The following is a 21,816-nucleotide window of genomic DNA, read 5'->3' on the forward strand; positions in this document are numbered from 1 at the left end:
GTCCACAAATACTAGCATCTGTCTTCCATCCGGAAAACTGCCGAAGTCCACACTCACATTGGACCACGGGTGATGGCATGGTTCATCGGTGATGACCGGCGCAGAGGGTGGGTCACCTCCTGTGATCGTGCATGCTCGGCACCGCCGTACCAGCTCCTCTACTTTTGCATCCATGGCTGGAAACCAGACCTTGTTTCTGAGGCGTGCCTTGGTCTTCGCCATGCCCTGATGGCCTTCATGTGCAAGGTGCAGACACCGCCTTTGCAGCTCTCTTGGGACGACCAGGAGATGGCCTCTCAGGACTGCACCGCATTCTCCTATGCTCAGCTCGTGACGAACTCGCCACATCTGTTGCTGTGCGTGTGGGGACGCACGCCGGGGGAAGGTCTTCTGGGTGCCGGGATAGGTAATCTGCCGGGTTGTGTGCCCCCGGGCGAAACAGTACCGTGAACCGGTACTGCTGCAGCTGAACCGCCCACCATTCGATGCGGGGTGGTGCTAGCCGTGTGGTGCCTCCAAACAGTGGGACTAAAGGCTTGTGGTCTGTGACTACCTTGAAGTCCTGTCCAAACAAATATAGATGAAAGTGTTGACATGCCCACTTTATTGCTAAAGCTTCTCTTTCAATTTGCGCGTACCTCGTCTCCGTATCAGATAACGCGTGGCTGGCATATGCCACTGGTTTCCATGAGCCTCCCTCGTGTTCCTGCAGCAACACTGCCCCGAGGCCCACCGGGCTTGCGTCTACTACTAGTTCGGTCGCCCTCCCGGGGCGGAAGTACGCCATGACGGTCTTATCTTGCAAGGCCGCCTTGATCTTTGCAAACGCTGCATTGGCTTCCACCGACCATATCCAGGGCTGGTCACTTCGCGTGAGGACGCGGAGGGGTTCAGACAGGGCGGCTAGGTTTGGGATGAACCTCCCACAGTATGTTGCCATCCCGAGGAAACTCCTCACCTCGGTCGGTGACTTAAGGATGCTTGCCGACCGCAGGGCAAGTGCCTTCTTTGGGTCCACCTTGAGGCCTTCCCGCGTGAACGTGTAACCGAAGAAGTCAATCGATTCTTGATAGAACACGCACTTTTCCTTATGCAGTGTTAGGCCATGGTCACTGAGCCGTTAGAGCGTTGCTCTCAGCTGAGCGTGATGATCTTCTAGCGTGCACGAATATACCAGGATGTCATCGCTTAAATTGATTACTCCTGTCAGGCCTGACAGTTTTTCTTTAATCGCGTTCTGAAATACCTCCGCCGCCGAAGATACTCCAAAGCTGATCTGCTTATACCTTCTGAGGCCCACCTGAGTAGCGAAGGTTGTAATGTATCTGCTGTTCGGTTCTAGCTCCAGCTGGTGGTACCCCCCGTTAAGGTCTAATTTAGAAAACCATTTAGCGCCGTTTAAGTCCGCTACAATATCATCCATGGTTGGTGTTACATGGCGCTCTCTCTTGACAGCGGCATTGGGTAGCCTCATATCGACGCACAGTCGAATCGCCCCTGATTGTTTTGGTTTCGGGGCGACCACGAGTGGGGATACCCAGGGCGTGGGCCCAGTGACCTTCTCGATGACGTCCAGCGCTTCGAACTTTGCCAATTCTGCCTCGACCTGAGGCCTTAAGTTGTACGGTACCCTTCGGTGCCGCAGGGCTACCGGTTTGACTGTAGGATCTATGTGGAGCCGGAATTGTTTTACTTTCAGCTTCCCTAGCCCTCTGAACAGTTCGGGGAACTCCTTCATCATGTCCTCGGCGTGTGCTTCATGCACTTCGTTCGCGAAGAACACGAGTCCCAAGTCCTCGGCTGTATGGCAGCTTAGGAGTGTGCCCTTCCTTCCTTCTGTTACATGAAATCTGGCCGCGGTGGTGAAAGAGCCGCTGGTGACCGTCGTCTCGAAAGTACCCCTCACAGGAAGGGGGTCGACTCCTCCATAGGCGTATATCCTCGCCTTGGTTGGCAGCAGAGGGGGTCGGTGTGCCAGTGCCTCGAACTGTTGAGAGTCCATGACGTTCACCGTCGCCCCGGTGTCTATGAGTGCTTGGAGATCAGTGCCCAACATCCGGACTGAGCACATGGGCGGCGGCCTCCGCCGGCTCCCGGAGTGACCTACGAAGGAGACATAGTACACCTCATCGTCTTCGTCTTCCAGGTCAAGGTTCGGGTGATGCGTTGCCCCCTTCTCCGCGTCACCTGGATCAGCGATCGACAGTTGCCGGACTCGTTGCATTAACCCTCTCGTCGTCGTGGGGCAAACCGTTGTTGGCCACTGCGGCACACCTTGGCATAGTGGTTTAATTTCCCGCAGTGAGAACATTCTCGTCCTTTTGCTCCGCACGTGGCTGTGGAAGGGTGGTCTTCTCCGCAATTCCCGCAGGGTCCTCCAGGTGGCGGTCTGCCCCTGGCTGGTGCGGGCGTCGGTCGCCTGCGAATCACGTCGACGCGTTCCTCTTTGATCTGAGGGGACCGTGTGGTACTCTGTGCTGGGGGCGGTCTGTGGAGAGCAGCGGCCATCTCTTCCGCCCTGACATCCGAGAGCTCATGTGACCTGGCCAACACCAGGATCTGATCTAACGTGATGCCGGGTTGACGCAGTATCAGCTTCCTGAGTAATATGGATTTGCACCCCAGTATGATCTGGCTTCGTATCTCCTCCCTCTGGTCAGCAAATCAGCACGTGGCCGCTAGCTTCCGCAGGCGCGCATGAAACATGTCAATGGATTCGTCCTCTAGCTGAAGGGAGCGTCGGAATTAGAATTTTTCAAAGTCCGGATTGAGTTGCAGGTCGAAATGCTGCTTGAGCGCCGCCACTGGGGCATCGTAATTATCCGCGTTACCTGTGTTCGGAAGAGTCTCGAATAGATCATATGTTTCTGGTCCCCCATAGAAGATTAGCAGGGAGCGCTTCACTGTGCCGTCCGTTTCACGGGTCCCCGTGAAATAGTTGTTTAGTTGGCCGACCCACGCTCTCCATCGGGGGGCTGCAGTGGCTGGATCTGCCAGCTCGCTGAAAGGCGGAAGTGGGTTAGCTGTGGCATGGTGGTGGTGGTGCGTGTCGGTCGCCCTTCCCCCTCCTCCTTGGGCTGCCTGCTGGGGCGGTGGGGTGTTGTTGCCTGCTACTGGTGGGGTGCTCATGCTTGGAGGCGGGGCGTGCTGGCGCGTGCAAAAATGTGTACTCACTCCGCTCTAAAGAGTTCCGAAGCCCTTCTACGCCGTCCGTTCCTGGCAGTGGCAGGGAGGGGACACCCCTACACCCAACCGGCGAAGTCCAACAGCCAGAGAGAGTTCACAGCAGCCAACTTGGGAACTTGCATTTGCCAATGCTTGATGGATGTTGTGGTCTGAGCACTTGCCAATGCTTGTTGACAGGAAGGGGCTGCACACGATCCCTTCGGCCGTCTCAGCCGCCTGCTGAGTTGGCGCTCCCCATGCGCTTGAACACGCGGCTTCCCCTCTGCAAATCTCGGGCGGGGCGCCCTAGCAGCCACGTGGTGAGGCAGGTTCCTGCAGGCGGGGATCCCAGGGCACAGCGGAGGCAGCCGATGACGCGGACACAGCGCCTGGGCTCGCCGCGGGAATCGACAGATGCACGCCCAGTGTTTGGAGCACGTCTCCGGCGGGGAGACACGCGGGTGGGCGCGGAGGGGCAGGACAGCTGGGCGCTGCTATCAGGAACCGCAGCCAGGCGGCGGCGGTGGAGCGTCTCGGGTGGGCTCCATTGACGCCGCGGCACAGCTGCAACTTGCTGGTGGCACGCAGCGGGACTTCCGGCCTCGTCGCCAGTGTGGTGACTAGTACAGGCCACGCGTGAGGAGCGCTGGACACTACGACACGAGGTGAGACCAGTGGTGGGTAAACCGGAAAGACCCCGAGCGGTCTTCTGTATCTTTATTTATACCCCCGAGGCGAGCCCGCCTCGAGGGGTGGGGGAATGCATGTATGGTGTATACAGTGTATAGTAGAGGCCTAGTGGCTCTCTACATCTAGTTCGCCGAAGCCCTCGTTGGGTCTCTGGCGTCTTGCTTCCTCCGTTGTTGTCTCCAGCTCCGGCGTCCTGCTTCCCTCATCATTGTCTCCAGCTCCAGCTTCCTGCCTCCTCAAATATCCAGTCCGCAGCATCCTCCTCATCTTCCTGGGTCCCTTGGCCGCTTCTACTGCTTGCAACATGCTGCTCTCCATTCTGGCTCTCCTGGATCCTATGTGACTGCATATCCCTAGATACTCCCATAAAGAAATAAGAAAAAAAGAAGGCTGCATACATTCTTTACGGTAACAGCGCTTTTAGCACTGAACATACTAATTATGTTTCATTTATATTAATGCTTATCTGATGTGGAACCAGTGTCCTTGGAGGTCTGTCTTTTTCCTGCCTTTTGATTACGCAAAGAAAATTCCTGAAAGCAGGAATTTCTATTAGCTATACCTGATTTTAAGGTGGATTTAATTTTATTAGTTTTACATCTACCTTATGTTAATTTTACATTTGAATATAGTGTTTGGAGTTACAAACCCAGTCATCGTGGGCCCATAGGTAGGTTCCAGTGCTCTCTTCTATTCCTTTTTTCATCTCATGTTTTCTTTTTCTTTGTTTTTTAGACCACAAGCCCTCCCCCCACTCGAACAATTTATCAGTATTAATAGAAGAAGGGAAATTTCGAGGTAGTAAGAAAACCACACATGTTCCTGTATAGGTGTATAGGACTAGTATTTCCCTATATACTTACATTCTCTATCTTTTACTCAACAGATATATTTTCTGGCTCCTTGGTTTTGTCCTAGAGTGGGAGACGTCGTGGGGCATATCTTCTCTCCCTTCTTCCCCTGGTCTCTGTTGACGCTTCAACATTGTTGGGTATGAAAAATGATCAGGAGAGGTTGGGAAACGTGAGTACAGATTTAGACACCAGGTCATCCATCACCACATTAAAGATTACTGACCCCGGGGCTTAGATTCTCCCCTGGAACCTCGTGGATTTGCCAATTGTATATTCTGATTGATCAGATTAGTTGCCTTTCAAGTTGCCAGAGTCTTGGCATGATCACCGCCCACCTTCTACTTTTAAATGCTATTATCTCATTGCACCTGGGAGTCAGTATAACACTTGATTATCTTCACTATAAGCACTCACCAGCATGTGCGCACCCCAGGGCATAACCTGCATCTTTTTCACGACTAATTCGCCTTTTTAAACCTATTCTTGTTTTTTTCCTCCCCTTTTCCTCTTCCCTTGCCTTCTCCTTTTCCCTTTGCTTTATTCCTCATTTCAGCAGACCTCCTTCTCAGGCAACGCACTCCTTGACCTGATGATGATCCCACTATTACTTGAGGGATCGAAACGTTATTGACTTTAGCACCTTGATACCGAATTGTTCAATATAACTATTGTATACTGGTGCTATAATGCTCTTACTATGTTTGTCACCTAACTGTGGATTGCACCTTGGCCATATTTCTTTTTCCCTGAGCACTTCTAACTCCACTTGTGGACACTACCCCACTTTCTTTTGTGTTTTTTTCCATGTATTTATGATGTAAATAAAAGTGTTCAATAGGAATTCTATTTAATGCGAAAATAAAGGACCTCCCGAGAAATCTAGAAGTTCCTAGGACAGGGAAACAATTCTTAATAGAGTAACATTCCTAAGCAACTTGGGACCTACTTGAAAATCAAGTCCTATACATAGAGAATTGATATCTATATAGGTTCAGTGCGCTACAAAGATGAGTTAAAAATATTTCATTTTATTCATATAAATTTTTTTGACATAAACAATCATAATAAAACATAGATAACATAACATACAATACAATAATCAGTATACATTGAACATGTAATCTGGGGTATGTGGGAGAGACCTCTTGGTCTTTCAGTACCCGCTCCACTGAACATCGCTCTGCCATTCACACGTCTAAAATAAATGCCCCTTTAGTCAAACATTACATGGAACGTCAACATAGACCAACTGACATCCGTTGGTTCATAATTCAGAATTTAGACTTGGCAGGCAACATCAAGACTGATGAAATCCACAAAAAACGTGAGGTTTTTTGGATCTTCACTCTAGCCACACATAAAAAAGGGTTGAATAATGATATCCCATTCGGTATAATACCACTTGACCTATTTGAAGAGTTCACCCTTTTTAAAATTCGTTCAGGTCGCTACTAGATCTATTAGTTCTTCTGAGTTCTCAAATTTTATATTCTTCTGAGGACACAATAGGTTATTTCTCTTTAAGATCTTTTTTTGTTGTTAATATATCATATTCCCAATATAGATCTTTGAACAATTATTGGTATTCGTAATGTAGATCTTTTTCTGTGATCCATTCATTTCTTGAATTTCCTGTCCGCTTAGAAGGTTAGCGGTCTAGCGGTTTGACAGGCCCTCTCTATTGGTTTCATAGAGACTTCGTTGTACTCTCTATACGGCCGGATTCTATCGTCACGTGCAATTAAAGTTGCCGTCAGCGTAGGCACGTCCAATTATGCAATATATTTCGCGCCCACATCAGTAAATTTCATGGCCAGAAGAAGATTATGCGGACGCCATCCTTGCCATCCTTGCCGTCCATGTGAGTATCTTTCTAACCTTTTTTTTTTTTACCGGTATGGCTCTTGCTTACGTCACATGCCAGCACAGCTTAATTATTCCCCATGGGATCACGGCGCGTTTCTTTAGTTATATCTAGTTATACTCACCAGTAGTATATGCATACTTAAGGCCACAGTTCTCTCGGGCATGAAATGTTTTTAACTAATACCAAGATAAATGTCTCTCAGAGGATAAATACACATCTACACCACTGGGGCGCTTTCTTTTAGCTTCACTTCAGTCTGGCGCCTGTCAATTAGACGCACAGACATGACCTGAACCTGTTATGTCTTTTCATTTTTTTTTGTTAGAGAGACGTGACTAGTGAAGCTGTTCTCCGTATTGATGATACATCCATCATATTTGCATTGCGAATTAATTTCGGCATATATAATGAAACAGACATCAAGCACTTAAGGTACTACCCGTTTCAGCCTTTCACTATTTTTAAAACTCTGTACTCAGTATTATGGTGGGCAACCGTGCATTTATTACTTCTTTCAGATATTCGCGGCGCAAGCATTCCTTCTGAAGCTCAGCTAATAAGGTGGCTGGGGCTCAAGCACCACCATAGCTTCACGTTCCACCTCTGCGAGAATATTTTCGATGCTCTCAGGTGATTTGTGCCATTTATAAGTAGTTCCTAGTGCTCTGTCTCATATTATGTTTCTTACTCCTGTGGTACTGTAAATTTCGGAACCATGTTGGTAGCATGGTCCTACCCTGCCGATTTTGGTATCGGCGAACCGCAAATGACTAATGCGGTATGTATGAGTGTTTTCGTCATGTTTCACCGATGAATTCACCGTGTATACGATACTTCATGTCGAACCCTCGGGTTCCATTTTAAAAGGGTAACCATTTTGTGGTTGCCCTCACATAGGCTGCGCATTGAGGCCATGCCTAGGCCTAAAGGACATGCAATCTTTCTGTGACTTCTTTGTGACCTGTGCAAACTGACTCCGCTGCCCGGGGTCAGTCCTGTCCGGCCGGTTCCTTTTACTGCGGCCTTATTGGATTAGCATCAGGGCCCAACACATCATAAAGTCGTGCATCCCACACGACTCCTGACTAATCTCTTTCACACCGACTCTGTTTCCTACTTTATGGCTTGTTTTACGAGGAGGAGGTGTCCGTTTTATTGGGGTCTGCTGATATCTGATGAGGGTTCTGAGCCTCGCTGGGTAAATAATTATGTGCTGACCGAGCTGAGACATGGGATTATCATCATGACTGTGCTCTTTCTTTGAAGCGAAAATATGTGAACGACCACTTGTAAAATAGGGGCGGTGTTGACCAGAGCGTAATATTCTGTATATAAGAAAAGACTGGTTTTTGGTTGGGAGCAGTCTCCTGAGAACATACACCGTGCTGTACTTCTCGGATACCTGTGATTGGTCTGCAGCCAATAAATACGATCTTTGACTTTACCTAGAAGACTCTGTGTTTCTGTGGTCTGAAACAGGAAGAACTCGAAGTCTTTGGGTGTGTCCCCTGGCACCGCTGGGTTGGTTCTGAAAAACCCAGTACTTCATTTGGGTCGCCCAACGTGGGGCGATTTCAGCGGTACCGGTCCAAGCCAGAGGTTCATGAGGAGCTTCGTGTGAAAATTCTGGAGGAAGGCCGCCACTTCATCGACCCCTGCATGTCGACGTGGTCCGAAAGTCTTTACTGCGAGGTTCTCCGCATCCCGACGGCTACAAAGGACTGCTGCCCTGACTATCGCCCTGTTTTGGACCCTTGATGATTTGGTAGAGCGAAACGATTTAACGAGTCTTCTGGTGACGTCATCGATACCTCAGTTAAGTATAAGTGGAGCGTCTCCCAGTTCTTGGTTTGGTTCTTAGTTTGGTATCCCTTCGGGATCGCTTTGGTTTGGAACTTGCAAGTGCAAAAGCCGAAGGACTCGTGTATTCATGAGACTTTCGTATTCGATAATCCTTTGAAGTTTGAAACTAGACTAGTGAGCGAAGATGCCTGGTTCTAGTATATTTGGAAATTTGTATTGTTTGGGTTGTAATAGGGACTCCCGATTAGAGGATTTGTGTCCGGTTCCTCCAATTGGAACTCCAACGTATGAGCTTTATGTGAAACATGGCGTGGGCCCCATTGCGTATAATGAAGTATGGATCCGATACACCAGGAAGGATGGTGTTTTAAAATGGCCCCAAAATGGTAGTTTCGACACAGAAATCCTGGATAACTTAGAAGTTAAATTATTTAAAAAGAAAGCCCGGCCAGCGATGTTTGATTCTTTCCGCCTATGGCGAAAGGAAGCCAAGCAGAAAGAAATCAAATGAGCCAAGAAAAAAAAAAGAGAGAAAGGTATGTCGATAATGCAAGCAGCCTTACAGTTTAAAGATAATGAAGAAGAACAAATGAATGAGCAGCTGCACAGGCAACGTAAATTAGTGATTGATAAATGCTACCCAGTTTTGCCGCCCCTTCAGCAAGATGCGCCAAAAGAAAAAGAGAAAGATCCCCTAATGTCACATTTGCTGAGTTCGCCACCCCCGTATGCGCAGAGTGCTACAGCGCCTCCGCAGCCTTTAAATGTACGGCCTCTAGTTAATTTGCCGCAAGCTTTCCCGCAGCCGCCAGCTCCTCCTCATCCGGCTCCTATGCCTACGGCGCAGCCCTCTTAACGGCCGCTGGTTTCGCTGCCTATCTCTTCCGCGCTTCCTGCGACTTTACCTAGTACATCAGCTGCCTCCCTCGGCGCTCTTCCTGATACGACCCCTGTACCTGTATCTGCACCCGTTTTTCTTCCCTCTGTTTTTCCCCCTGTTCTTGCCTCAACTTCTCCTTCTACACGACAACGAACAGCTAGTGCGGTCACTAGTTTTATATCGCCTCTCTTTGGGTCATCTAGTACAACCCTGGTTCACAACATACGCAGTTGCGTAGTCAGCTGCCAGGTTCTGAAGAGAAAGAAGTGTTAGGCCGCATGGCATATAAATGGATTGTTTTTCCTTCAAGATATGATGTAGAGTCTGTTGTAAATGTTTTTCATCAATGGGAAGCACCAAAACAGAGATACGTTTTCGAGAAAATGTGTGAATTCCTCTGTGAGGAATTGGAAGATCATGGTTTGGACTTAAGCCCGCAGGAATTATGTCATGTACGGTTTGAATTTGGAAAAGGTACGATTGTGGGTCCCGATGTTGAGAAAGCAGTTGCGACATTATTGTCTTTTAGGATCGAGGGTCCTTCTCAGTCACTGTTTGAACATGACCCCTCTGATAGGAAGGTTAGACAATACCCTATGAGAGAAGTCCCTCCAGTATGGAAGGACGCGGTTGCGGCTGATGCCGCTAACGGTATTGCTGCTATGCCAGCTCATTTCCAGCGTGTTTGGGTACATGTTCCTTGGAAGCGATCAGAAGGTTTAGCCCTTAAGCAGACATTGCCTGACCCCCGTAAAAACCCCGCAGGATATTATAAGGAGTTATCACAGACTGCAGAATCGTGTGTCATGAACCTAGCTGACATAGATATGTTGTTCGGGAATATCGTTCCGCAGCCTTTATGGGGGTTGATTCGTAATACAGATCATGCTGCAGAACTAGGTGGCACATGGGCTAATATCACTGCTACAGACACTAGACAAGTTGGTGGTGCGAAACCTGAGCCCTTAGTAGCAGAACTCCCTGGTAGAATTATTACCTACATGAAGACTTTATTGCCAGCGATGCGTGTGAATTGGGATAAATTATCCGCATGCAAACAAAAGAAAGACGAAACAGTGTCTGATTTCTTCACCAGGTTTGAAGAAACATTTATCGGCCACATTGGTCAAGACATGAGTACGGAAGGTGGTCAACGGTTATTTGTTGATAAATTTGTGCATAATTTGCTTCCCGAGTTGTGTAAGAAATTAAAAGATTCAGAGAGTTCTTGGGCTGTTTCCTCATCAGCGCAAATACTGGCTACTGCACAGTATTACGAAAATAGGGATAAAGATGAGAAGGATAGAGCAGACAAGAAAACAAAAGAATTAAAGACAAAGGTTCTTTTACAGCAGGCTTACCCGCCACGTGGAGATCAGAATAACTATAAGCAAGGTCAGAGTAACTATCAACAACCCCAACAGTTTCAGAGTAACTCACAAAGGTTCGGGTATTCCCAACCGCGTGTTCCTGTGGGTCCCAATCAGTGTTCGTATTGCAAACAAGAAGGTCATTTTAAGTATAGTTGTCCTATATTGTTGCAGCGCACGAATAATGCTTATGGCGCGAGAGGTAGAGGTGGTGAGCAAGCTCCTAGAGGTAGAGGGCGTGGGAATGTTCCCCAGAACGCGCGTCCTCTTCCGCCTCAAAATACGATGAACAGTTTTGATCAGCAGGCCAATGTAACTGGTGGGACAGCTCAGTACTATAATAACGACTATTATGCAGAAGATGGAAATACGGAAGGTGATGATTACTAGGACAGCCATAGACAGAGAGAGGGAGTTGTTTCAGTGCCAGTGGACCAGAGTGGACCGTATGTCAAGGTGACTACAGCGGGTGTATCAGAGCCTTTTCTATTGGATACTGGTGCTGCAAAGAGTTCAATTACGCACTCAAAACTCCCTGGCCCGCCTTTGTCTGGCGAAATGAATGTTTCAGTAGGTTTTTCTGGCGCCCCGGTTAGGAACCCGATCTCTAGTCCTATGCCCCTTTCTGTTGGACCTTGTGAGCTGAAAGCACCCCTTATCCTAACGACAGGTTGTGGTGAAAATCTGTTAGGATTGGATTTGTTAAAAAGATTACATGCAACATTATATTGTTCCCCCTCGGGAGTACAACTTACACTGGGTAGGGAAGTGATTTCTCCAATGTATTTGTCGAAGAATAAACTGCCAGCTGAATTGTCGTCTCTTCCGGATGTCCTTTGGGCTACTGGTCCTAACGATGTGGGTCTCTTGGAAATACCGCCATATGTGGTCACTTTGAAAGCCAATGTTAAATTGCCACGCATTCCCCAGTACAAGATCTCTAATGAAGGTGAGAAAGCGTTGTTAGCAATCATCTATGACTTGATTGAAAAGGAGGTAATTGAAGAGACAAGAGGCAACGTTTGCAATAGTCCGGTTCTGCCTGTTTTAAAACGTACTGACCCTTCTCAGCCACCTGTTTACAGATTTGTGATCGATCTTAGAGAGGTCAATAAGATAGTTGTGCCACAGTTTCCAGTTGTCCCTGATATAACTGCCTTGTTAACTATGATCCCAGCTTCCGCTGCTTGGTTCTCAGTGATTGATTTAAAGAATGCTTTCTTTAGCATTCCGATTGCAGAGGAAAGCAGGGATATTTTTGGTTTTAGTTTAGGAGGTCGCAGCTTCCGCTTTAAATGCCCTCCGCAGGGCTACTGTGAAAGTCCATCAATATACAGTCAGGCTTTAAAGGCGCAGCTTGATACAATTGTCTTACCTAGTGGTGCTACCCTTATTCAGTATGTTGACGATTTACTAATTGCCGCGGATACTGAGGAGATTTGTAAAGAAGCTACATTGTCATTGTTGCGTCATTTGTCTGCCTTTCATCACAAAGTGTCTCACTCAAAACTGCAATATTGTCGACAAGAAGTGACCTACTTAGGTCATCTCTTGTCGAAGGAGGGAAGGAAACTGACCCCAGAAAGAATTCAGGCCATTGCACAATTGAGCGTGCCAAGAACACAGAGAGAAGTGCGTGCTTTCTTGGGTATTACTTCATACTGTAGGCAGTGGATCCCGAGTTTTTCTTTGCTGGCTAAACCTTTGATAGCATTAACATGCAAAGATACACCGAATCCCGTCCCTTGGTCTGAAGAGTGTCAGAAAAGTTTTTCGGAATTACATAAGGCATTATGTTCAGCTCCTGTATTGGGTACCCCCGACTACAGTAAACCTTTTACATTGTATGTTCACGAGAAAGAAGGTTGTGCGTTGTCAGTGCTGACACAGTCTTTTGGAGACAGACAGCGTCCGTGCGCGTATTTTGATCCAGTAGCTAAGGCATTGCCAAGTTGCTTGAGAGCCACAGCGGCAGCAGCTGTTTCTATTCGACAGTCTGCTGGGTTAGTAATGAACAACACGTTGATTGTGATGGTGCCACACGCAGTGGACACATTATTAAACAGGACCAAGACACAGCACTTAACTAGTGCTCGATTGTCAGGGTACGAGTTGACATTGCTACCGAGTCACGTGCACATAAAGAGGTGCAACACGTTGAATCCAGCTACATTATTACCGATTTCAGCAGACACAGATGAGATTGAACAGCATGATTGTCTGTTCAGAACAGAAGAAGAAACAAAAGGGAGAGTGGATCTTAAAGATACTCCCCTGGTTGAGTGTGATGGTACCTTATGGGTGGATGGTTCGTGCTTCAAGCTTCCGAATGGTGATACGACTGCTGCATATGCTGTCACGACTTTGCACACGATTGTTGAAACTGCACGTATACCACATAATTCGGCTCAAGCAGCAGAATTAATTTCACTAACAAGAGCATGCGTGTTGTCGAAAGGAATGAAAGTGAACATATATACTGACAGTCAGTATGCCTTTGGCGTGGCCCATAGTTTTGGGCGCTTGTGGAAAGAACGTGGGTTCCTGACTTCGCATGGAACTAAGATTCAGAATGATCAGTTGGTGAATGATCTCCTTGAGTCGTTGACCTTACCATTACGAGTTGCGATTGTGAAATGCAGTGCACACAAGAAGGTTATTGATGATGTTGGTCGTGGTAATGCATTTGCTGACGAAATCGCGAAAGAAACAGCAAAAGATGTGACGAATCGAATGTATGTTGCAGGCCCTGCAAGATGGGTTGGTGATGTTGGAATGTGTGAAGACACGATAGAGAGTGTGAAGTCCCTTCAAGCTGAAGCCACAGAGAAAGAATTGAGCAGGTGGAAAGAAAGTAAGGGTAAATTGGATGAAAATGGTTGTTGGATTGATTTGTCAGAACACCGGCGATGGTTGTTACCTGATGCATATGTGCTTCCAGTGGTCACGATGGCACATGGAATGGCGCATATCAGTGTGAAAGGGATTTGTAAGTTGTTGGCTCCAGTATGGCAGAATGCTGGAATTCCCAAGTGTGCAGAGAATGTGGTCAAAAATTGCATGGTATGTTTGAGGTACAATCCTGGTAGGGGAACCCCAACTCCAGCTGGTCATTTTGCACCTCCAACGTTTCCGTTTGAGGTTTTGCAGCTAGATTTCATCCACATGGAAAGGTGCAACAATTTGAAATATGTACTTCTTGTTGTCTGCGCTTTTTCAAGGTGTATAGAAGCATATCCCCTAAAAGACAATACTGCCTTATCCACAGGTAAAGCTCTTGTCAAAGAATTCTTCCCTAGGTTTGGAATGCCAAGAATGGTATGGAGTGATAATGGGAGTGAATTTGTGGGACGAGTGATGAAGAATGTATGTGAGGGACTAGGTATAAAGCAGAAATTCCACGCTGCAAATCACCCCCAATCAGCTGGACTAGTAGAGTGTTACAATGGCACATTGAAGCTCAAATTAGCCAAGATCCGAGCGAGTTCTGGTCTTAAATGGCCTGACGCTCTGCCCTTAGCACTCCTATCAACAAGAATGACTGTGCATTCACGAGTGGGACTTAGTCCCTACGAAATCGTGTTTGGCCGCCCGGCCAATATATGGGGAGTGCCAAGGCCTACAAAATTCAGTGAGATCGAACACCCAGTACTGCTTGATTATTTGTATGAATTGATGGCTAAATTGCGTGCATGATACCCTGCCTCAGGTCTCTGAAGCTCCAGGACATCCCATCCCAATCCTGGGTCATGGGTGCTGGTCAAAAACTTTCAGCGGACGAAAAATGACGAGCCCCGTTGGACCGGCCCCCATCTCGTCCTTCTCTCGACGAGATCAGCTGTTCGAGTGAAAGGGAAAAAGAACTGGGTACACGGCGTTCACTGTAAGAGAGTCCCTTTGCCTTTGCCTTACGACCAGTGGGTCCAGAAAGGGATCGCTGACTCAGAGACTGAGACTGTGCCCCGTTTTCTGCCGTTTAGCGATGCACAAGTAAAAGGAACGCTTTCTGAGAAGGAAAGCGATGACATCTTGCGAGAAACTGTGCCACCGTCAATTCAATTGGACACTACAGAGCCTGAACTCTTGTTTCAAGACCAAACAGTACCTACAAGAAGTCGCTACAATCTGAGGCCGAGAACTATGGACAAATAAAAATTCTTTTTCTTTGATATTTTTTTTTCTTTTGAGAAGTGCAGCTCTCTCTTCCATCTGAAAAACTTTCTTATTTTTGCTTTTTCGAACCGCCATCCGGGTTCAGCTGCCGGGTCGCGGTGCCAAGACTTTGGGGTACAAGCCGGAGACGTTAGGTCAACGGTCTGGTTGGTCTAGGGCGTTCCCTGGACTGACAGGTGTACTCCTTAGCAGAAGACACTCATCCACCGCGAACAGCACGATTAGAGGACGGAGTTTTTCGAGATGAAGAGACCCGCTGAGGAAATACATTTTAAGAGCAGATTATGTAAAGTAATGAATAGCAAACGTTTTGTAATATTATGTCTGTTTGTCCTATTTAGCATGATGATGTTTTCTGTAAGTTATGTATTATTGTCTTTTCAAGTGCCGTTTGCACCCACTATACAGCCCATACCTCCTCCTACTGTTTCCTCACACTCTTTCCACCCTCTGCCTGAACACAAACAAGCTAGACGTTCTGAGTTCGTAAACAATTTGTTTATTCAACTCCTGCACCAACTAGTTATGAGCACAACAAATTGCTGGGTGTGTGGTTTGATGCCGCATACCATTAATAAGGGTATCCCATATCTAGTGCTGCCGTTTAGCTATAATGGGTCATCATGGGCATTCCAGACTATGTTTCTTTTTGCCCTTGAAACCTACTCCCCGTGACCACCGCGTTCCACCAGATCTAGCACGAACAATAAGGCCTTGATGAAAGGAGTTGCTGATATGAGCAGAGATATCGATGCATATTCATCTATTCCCAAGGATGAGTTGCGAGCTTATGTGGGTTGGAACGCGATGGGGTATAGCATTAGCCTGGGCGAGAAACAGCGTAAAAGTTCATCCCTGATTTGGGTCGTACCCCACATAGGTCGGTTCTGTTTACAAGGTAATGGTCAGAATCCAAGAGCTCAATTAGGGAAGAGTGACTGTGCTGAAACGTTCATTTTCCCATCACAGTTTTCCCCTGCGTTTTTGGCTGCCAAGGGTACATACTTTGTTTGTAATGATCGAGCATATACATGGTTGCCCCCTGATTTCTGGGGCACGTGTTATGTTGCAAATTTGCTACCGCCGACATTTACTGCTGCCTCTGATTATCACAAGACCAGAGTTGTGAGAGGCGTTGTTAGTAAGGAGGATACTGCCGGTCAGGAAGCGGCAGACTTTTTCCTGGGTTTCCTGCCGTTTTGGGGACCAATGGTCAATAGTAGGAACGTGAGACAACTGACTCGTGTAGTTGAAACCACTGTTAATGTAACAGCTGGTGCCCTTGGTAACTTGACAGCTGAGCTCCAAGCGGATCGCCTCATGACATTGCAGAACCGTATGGTTCTAGATGTCATACTTGCAGACCGTGGTGGGGTATGTAAGGTTATCCAATCAAGCTGTTGTATTTTCATACCAGATAACGCTCCGACAGTCTATCAAGCCATCTCCAAACTGCATAAGATTTCCGAATCCATCCATGTGGATAAAGGAGATTGGTCGATGATGGGGTGGTTCTGGGGACTGATATCAGCTTGGGGAATGGAAGATCCTAATAGTCACTGGGACGATCTTAGCCATTCTTTTCCTGTTCTGTCTATGTATACAGTGTGCTCCTGTAATGTGTAGTCTCTGTGTTAGATCATGTGTAAGGAAACCTGTATCAAGGGACGAACTAAGCAATAGGATGATGCTACAGCAACATCTTCATGACTTTATGAATATAGACCTGGACTCAGATTAGTATGAGTATAGTTAGTTATTGCCTATGTAAGGGCAAAAGGAGGGTCTGTGGTACTGTAAATTTCGGAACCATGTTGGTAGCATGGTCCTACCCTGCCGATTTTGGTATCGGCGAACCGCAAATGACTAATGCGGTATGTATGAGTGTTTTCGTCATGTTTCACCGATGAATTCACCGTGTATACGATACTTCATGTCGAACCCTCGGGTTCCATTTTAAAAGGGTAACCATTTTGTGGTTGCCCTCACATAGGCTGCGCATTGAGGCCATGCCTAGGCCTAAAGGACACACAATCTTTCTGTGACTTCTTTGTGACCTGTGCAAACTGACTCCGCTGCCCGGGGTCAGTCCTGTCCGGCCGGATCCTTTTACTGCGGCCTTATGGGATTAGCATCAGGGCCCAACACATCATAAAGTCGTGCATCCCACACGACTCCTGACTAATCTCTTTCACACCCGACTCTGTTTCCTACTTTATGGCTTGTTTTACGAGGAGGAGGTGTCCGTTTTATTGGGGTCTGCTGATATCTGATGAGGGTTCTGAGCCTCGCTGGGTAAATAATTATGTGCTGACCGAGCTGAAATGTGGGATTATCATCATGACTGTGCTCTTTCTTTGAAGCGAAAATATGTGAACGACCACTTGTAAAATAGGGGCGGTGTTGCCCAGAGCGTAATATTCTGTATATAAGAAAAGACTGGTTTTTGGTTGGGAGCAGTCTCCTGAGAACATACACCGTGCTGTACTTCTCGGATACCTGTGATTGGTCTGCAGCCAATAAATACGATCTTTGACTTCATCTAGAAGACTCTGTGTTTTTGTGGTCTGAAACAGGAAGAACTCGAAGTCTTTGGGTGTGTCCCCTGGCACCGCTGGGTTGGTTCTGAAAAACCCAGTACTTCACTCCTCAATATCAACTCATTCTTTTGTGTTCTGTAGATCTATTGAAGTGTTTGTGTTTCATTTATTATCGACAAGTTGTCTTCATATCAAGTGGACATAACGTCTTTGGCAGGTAATTCTTCGTAAAAACCTGGTCGCACATTCGGTCCTCTTTTGTTTTTTTATATTTGTCCGCCATCTTCATTGGACTATTTCCATTGCAGAATCATCCTTCCATAATAGTTTATACCCAGCGTTTAGCCTTTGGTTTTCTTTTATCTTTGGTAAGTCTAATCTACTTACTGTTTTAGGTTTATAGGTTGTTTCTGGATTCTATATGGTCTATTTCACAGATTTCATTCTTTCTCAAACTATATTTGTAAGTACACTTTGTATCACTTTATCGGGTGTATAATGTGTGGTGTCTTGATTCACTCTTACACTTTTCTCACGGTTAGCACTTTTCATCTGCATCCTTTTCTTCTTCTTTTTTCTCTCATTATTTTATCATATATGGAGTCCACCTTTCATGCATGTAATCGTACAGCCCTTATCCTTATATAGCCTCAGTGAACTGTTACGTCTTAAATGTGATTTATGTCTTTTTATTGTACAGATTTCAATGTGGCTCTTCCTGAAGAAGGCGTCCTGTACGCCGAAACGTGCGTAGAGAAAAAGTTAACATCTACAAATTTCAGCCACACGTGGTTCATACCACCAGAATATGTATTTAGTTTTGTATAATTGTTTTGTGATTTTGTCTATATTGACTATTTCAGTAATTTGTTCAATATATACTGATTGTTGTATTGTATGTTATGTTATCTACGTTTCATTATGATTGTCTATGTCAAAAATGGTTTTAAATTTTATATGAATAAAATGAAATATTTTTAACTTATCTTTGTAGTGCACTGAGCCTGTATAGATATCAATTCTCTATGTAGAGGACTTGATTTTCAAGTAGGTCCCAAGTTGCTTAGGAATGTTACTCTATTAAGAATTGTTTCCCTGTCCTAGGAACTTCTAGATTTCTCAGGGGGTCCTTTATTTTCGCATTAAATTTACCCACAGCTTGTCTGTGCGGGGCCGTTCACACGTTATCCTTTTTCTTTATTGTGTTGTGGCTGTTTTGCATCCTTGATTGGGTTTTTCCATATTTTGATATTTCTTTTCCAGTTGTTTTCATTTTTTCTCTTTATCTTCATTTGGTGTCTGTTTATTTCTGGCTTTAATATTTATATTTTTATTTTCTAGTATGGACCAATTAAAAAACTGTTGGTTTCACGGATGAGGAATTTGCAGCATTAGTAGGTTCCAGCTCTAGTTTCAGGAATGGTTCCACTCCCAATATCAGAGGGAATGATGAAGTCAATGAACTAATTTTTCTGAGGAAGAAACTCACACGTATGGAAGCACACGGTGAGTTTATGCTCGAATATCTAAAGGCAGGTGTGATCCCTCAGGGTCTTCGTGTACGTAATATTCCGGGCCTTTTCGTACATATAAAACAATTTCTTGAAAAATGCACCCAGATTGCTAAAAGATGTTCTCGCGACTTAATGATGCTTATAGTGGAAACGGCTAAAGAGTTAATAGCAGCACTTAAGAATGAACTGGCAGAATTAGAAGAAAACATTTGTAAAAACAATGCCCTGGATGAAGCAAAAAAGAAACTTGAAAAGGCAGATAGGGAATTGGCATCATTTAAAGATTATCTTGTCAAACGTAAATCTGACAAACTACATAAAGACATTAGATTCAACTCACGAGAGAAAACATATACCTATCTGGCTGAGAATTTTTACAAACAGAATCATTACTCTCCTGATGAGAGTTCTAGTAATCGTCAAGTACATACTTTCTCAGACACTTCAGATTCAGACGGGTACAATACACCTTATCAGTATGAACAGCCTGGACCTCATAGAGCACTTCATTCTAATCATAATGCTCCCCAGCCTTTTTTAGGCCTGCGTGGTGTCCGCAAGGGGAGGCAAATAGTTCGATTTCAGAATCAATTACAAGGAAACTATCAGAACCCTTATCACAAGCAGAACAATTATCAGATGCTGGAGACCCACAATGGCCAATATTGCAGGAGAGGAACATGATTCCTATTTTCAAATTATCGTCCACTCCCCTAGATAATGCCAGTACTGACCTTTTATCCAAAGGGTTATCATTTGTGCCTCACACTAAACTCAATATTTTCGAACTCTATCAAGATGTCATCACTTTCTTCCGTAAGATTAGACTTAAGAAGTTTTTTATGGACAGAGATAGTCCTTCTAATACCATTATGAATCTTTCAGGAGTATCAAACCCTTCAGTATTTACTCCTGCTCTGGACCAACTGGGCCCCGAAGTTGCGGTGTTTGAGCACACAGTACTTAATTGTCTAGACAAAGCCACTAAATTTGTGCCCAAACCTCTTTACAACTTGAATAGAGAAGAATTTTGTTCTCATCAAAAAATATCCAATGAAAAATCATTAACCATCAAAAGTTGTGACAAAGGAGGTGGAACAGTGGTATTAGACACTGCCACATATGAATACAAAATGAAATTTCTCCTCAATGATCATAAATTCTACTCTCCAGTAAATCAAGACCCTACCTTCAAAGTAAAACTTAAAATCCAACGCCTCACCAAGCAGGCCTTGGTTAACGGACTCATTTGCACTAAAGAATTTGACTATCTGAATCAAGTGGAACCCAAAATGCTGTGTATTTGCAGTATTTCGAAAATCCATAAGGATTCTTCTGATCCTCCCTATGAACCAATTGTTTCTACTATTGGTTCTATTACAGAACCTATTTCTAAATACTCGGACAAGATTTGAAGGCCCCATATCCCTAAAATACCATCTTATATTATGGATACCACGGTGATTATAAATAAAGTGGAACACCATCCATTTAATCATGCTAACAATATTCTAGTTACGCTAGACATTGAATCATTATATAGCAATATCCCTCAAGATAAAGCTGTGTCAGCTGTCTCTTGGCTCATTGATAAATATAATATTGCATGTCCCAAAACTTTTCCCTGACAATGCCTTGAAATAGTCCTTACTGAGAATACCTTTGAGTTCAGTAACAATCTTTTTAAACAAATAAAAGGCGTAAGCATGGGGGCCTCTGTAGCTCCTTCAGTGGCCAATATCTATATGGCCTACTTCGAAATGGAACATATTCATAACGAAGTCACTCCATTTTTTGAATCTGTCTTGACTTGGTTCCGTTATTTTGATGATATCTTTTTTATTTGGACCGATACAGAAGAAAACTTATCTGCATTCTTAGAGTGGCTTAACTTATGCGATGGTAATCTTCGGTTTACGTCGCATACTAGCCACGATCAAGTAGAATTTCTTGATGTCATCATTAGACATAATCATGGTCTTTTGGAAGTCGATCTGTTCATTAAGCCCACTGCACGCAACACACTATTGCACTTTGATAGCTACCATCCGCGGGCACAAAACTAGAGTATACCCATTAGTCAATTTCTCCGCTTGCGGAGAAATTGCTCCAATCTGTATGATTTTGACATCCAGGTAGGTAAGCTTAAATCCAAATTCCTTACTCGGGGCTATCCTCACAGACTGATTCGGGAATCCTTCAAGCGGACACGCTTTTATGATTGTGACTGTCTACTAAAACCTAAAACTCCCTCCATCAATAATCAATTGGTATGCATCACTAAACACTCTACCATGAACAACAAGGTTCGTCAAATAATCAATGCCAACTGGCATATTCTGAACAGTAACCCTGAGGATAAAGAAAAGATACCTAAGCCTCTCTTTGCCCACCGCATGAACAAAAATATCAAAAATCTTATTACCAAGTCTCGGTTTACAGAGGGTACTCCATTTATTCACAAAACTATTGATGGAGCTGCACCTGTGACAGGCACATATAAATGTTCAAGATGTAAAGCATGTGACTCTGTTATGGAGGTATCTACTTACAACCATCAAGGTCATATTATCAGACCGCGCACATTTTTAAACTGTAAGACTAAAAATGGTATATACCTCCTCATATGCCTATGTAATCTGGGGTATGTGGGAGAGACCTCTCGGCCTTTCAGTACCTGCTACACTGAACATCACTCTGCCATTCACACGTCTAAAATGAATGCCCCTTTAGTCAAACATTGCATGGAACATCAACATAGACCAACTGACATCCGTTGGTTTATAATTGAGAATTTAGATTTGGCAGCCAACAAACGTGAGGTTTTTTGGATCTTCACTCTAGCCACACATAAAAAAGGATTGAATAATTATATCCCATGGGAAAACGCCTTTCGCTATAATACCACTTGACCTATTTGAAGAGTTCACCTTTTTAACATTCGTTCAGGTCGCTATTAG

This window comes from Triturus cristatus, chromosome 5_1 (assembly GCF_964204655.1).
Source record: "Triturus cristatus chromosome 5_1, aTriCri1.1, whole genome shotgun sequence".
NCBI lineage: Eukaryota > Metazoa > Chordata > Amphibia > Caudata > Salamandridae > Triturus > Triturus cristatus.